We start from the raw sequence: 3,210 nt of genomic DNA, 5'->3' as shown, positions 1-3,210 counted from the left end.
AAATTTAACAGCGTAAAGCTAAACAAAAATCCAAAATAATTCCAAAATCAGATACCAAATATAACAGCAAGAGTATACCATTAACCCTGTTATAGCCAAATGCCTACTCTACCACAATTTTCTATGGAATTTTCGGCAAATCACAAGTAACGAATATTATAACGCGCTGAATATACTGAAAAAAAAACACACACACACACAAAATCAAATACTTACTTACATTCATACGCAGAGTTGCTCTCATTAAATATGTATGTATATGAAAATGGATAAAATTTCTACTTGTTTTTGTATTCGTTCAGAGCCAAAATCTAAACGCATAATTAACTTAAAAACAAATGTTCTAGCATACGCATACGCATACTCATTAACATTAAATATAAATAAATAAACATACATACAGACATACATATGTTTATTGTATATGAAATGTACTATATTTCAATGTGTAACTAAAACGCGGTCAGCCATTGTGTAACGAAACGGAAATAAACTGAAATAAATTATTTGTATAAATGTAAAAATATTGTTGTTGTTGTTATTGTTATTTTTCCACTTAGCTCCAACAATGCTGCATTTGCAATAAATTAGCTAATATTTCATATGTGGACAACAAGCAAATGCAGCTAATGGTGGTTAGGTGGGAGGTATGTACTGTATGCTGAGTTGGAGCAAAATGTGCATAATTTACTTAGAATTTAAATTTTTTACTATATAAAGTAAGTATCTGCGATCTCATTAAATATTTATCAAGAAAATTTAGACCAAAGTTCACCCTAATTAAATGCATAAAAATGCAAAGGGCAGTCCAACAGCAGCACTAGCAAAAATAATCCACGGCCCAAACAATAAATGCATCATATGATGTGATTATAATATCATATGACATGAATAACATTCGCACCAAAGCAGTGTAAAAAGCAACGACAGTCCAAGCAGCAGAAATCGCAAAAAAAATCCACTGCCCAAACAACAGATGCATCATATGATATGATTATAATATCATATGATGTGAACATGATTGATATCAAAGCATACGTACACGTACACACTCATACAGTCACACCACAAAACACGCAATTTTTGATTTTACTAAAATGTCGCTGAATCACCAGGCGACCAGAACAGCTCAGAAGGCAGCAAGAAACCCACGAAATTAAATTTGGGCAACAACAACAGTACGTTTCGATTATCTTGCTTTGTCCCTATGTAAACATACAGACAAAGAGCCGCTAACTCTGCATTCCTTTGGTGAAGACCAAGGGTTGCCAAATGTCAAATTTTTTATTTTATATTTCTACATAGAACAACAACAACCATACCAGCTGCGAAATTAATTTGGCAACAACAATTGCTATGCCATAAAACAGGGTGGTACAAATTATTACATTTACTAAAATTATAGGGTACTTTTAGTGAAAAGCTGAAGGAACATAAATATATCATAGCTTGATCCCTGTACTGCATACTAACAAAATCAACGAAAAATTGACATTTTTGCTGCGTACTGAAGTACCAGGCGCACAAAATTGATAGCAGGCAGCAAGTAGTAGCAAGTAAGCACGCTTTGCTTCACTATTGACCTGCAGCATTCCACTAACAAATATGATTTCAATAATTACCTTGTTCAATAGTAAACAAAACACACATACAAACCACTAATCGCATTCCTTCATAATGATTGCTGTGAGTTAAATAAATCAGCATTAATTTTTATTTGATATTAGAAAATTTAATATATTATTTATGAAATTAAAGCTACATTTTTTGTTCGCTCAAAAGCCTTTATAATAATAATATCTTAACTCAACACAAATCTCATAAAAATACTGTATGCAATACAGAATTATCCGGCATGCACAAACATCAAACAATCACCAGGCACCAGCAAGCAGCAGTACCCAACACTTGTTCCTTTAGATTTGCAATATGTCAGCCAATAATTATGATTTTAGTCTCACATGCGCCCTGATAATCTGTAGATAATTAAATACATAAAAAACTAATACACTCCAAATAGTAATAAAAGTAAACTCACCCACAGCCATACCACAAAACACGCGATTTTTTAAATTTACTAAAATATCGCCGATCTACCAGGCGAACAACAACACACTGAAGCCAGCAAGCAGCAGTATCCACATGCGTTCCTTTAGATTTGTAATAGCCAGCCAATAATTGTCATTTAACTCTCACATAATCTCATCTTAGAATCTGTAGAAAAAGTAAAGATAATAAAGTACATACAAAAGCAGTCAATTCACACCCACAGCAAAACCACAAAACACGCGATTTTCTATTTTACTAAAATGCCACCGATCTACCGCGAAGAAAAACACACTGAATTCAGCAGGCAAGCAAGCAGGTGACTGCAGCCACGAAATTAAAGTTGGGCAACAACAAAAGCACATTTCGATCATCTCGTCGTTTCTTAGTAAACAAACTGACACAGAACAGCTACCTGCATTCTTTTGATGAAAAACCAGAGTTGCCAAATGTTAAATTATTTACTAAAAATTTGTACAGAGACCAACAACAACTCATCTTTGCAGAGATTGATGAACTACCAGGCGCACATGAAAAACAGTAGGCAGCATACACCACACCGCAGCAGCAATAAAATTATGGCAACAACAAATGATATGTCTTATTACAGGGTGCTACAAAATATTATATTTAGTAAAATTATAGGGTCTCTGTATTGCAGCCTAACAAGATCGACGAAAATTCACATACAACAACAACTGATCTATGATAATACAGGGTCGTTGCATACAAAATTTTAATGAGAAAGCGGCGTATATATGCCCATTACTTTTAAAGCTTCGTCATGCATTTGCAGCATACTAATAAAAACAATAACAAATTAATGTTTCAATTATCCACGTTGTTTCCTAGTAAACAAAATATACATATGTACAAACCGCAAGACGCATTCCTTTATAATGATTGCCAAGTGTTAAAAATTTAAATAAGTATTAAATTATTTTGATTTATTATTAGGAAAAATATGTCTTTATTAATTTTATTTATTAAAATCAAACAAAAACGTTTATAATTCTAATTTTAGTGTTTAATTTTATATTTAAATTTAATTTACATGACAAATCACATAAAAAATATCGTATGTGTGACAGAACTTACCGGCGCTCATAAACATTAAATAGTCAGCAGGTATAAGGAGGCAGCATTCTCGTGTATTTATTTTAA

The 3,210-nt window shown here is 32.6% G+C and overlaps 1 long non-coding RNA gene across 1 annotated transcript; it reads right to left on the bottom strand.

Moving 5' to 3' along the window:
• Window positions 1-1,778: 1,778 nt before the first annotated feature.
• On the bottom strand, window positions 1,779-2,573 carry LOC105217196 (uncharacterized). Its single transcript, XR_008470520.1, has 3 exons — window positions 2,271-2,573; window positions 2,051-2,214; window positions 1,779-1,976 (listed from the first exon to the last, which is right to left on the bottom strand). It is a non-coding gene; the product is annotated as an uncharacterized LOC105217196 (long non-coding RNA).
• Window positions 2,574-3,210: the final 637 nt, after the last annotated feature.

This window comes from Zeugodacus cucurbitae, chromosome 3, assembly GCF_028554725.1.
Source record: "Zeugodacus cucurbitae isolate PBARC_wt_2022May chromosome 3, idZeuCucr1.2, whole genome shotgun sequence".
NCBI lineage: Eukaryota > Metazoa > Arthropoda > Insecta > Diptera > Tephritidae > Zeugodacus > Zeugodacus cucurbitae.
Note: the sequence above shows the minus strand (reverse complement) of the source record. Positions and strands in the feature narration are given on the sequence as shown.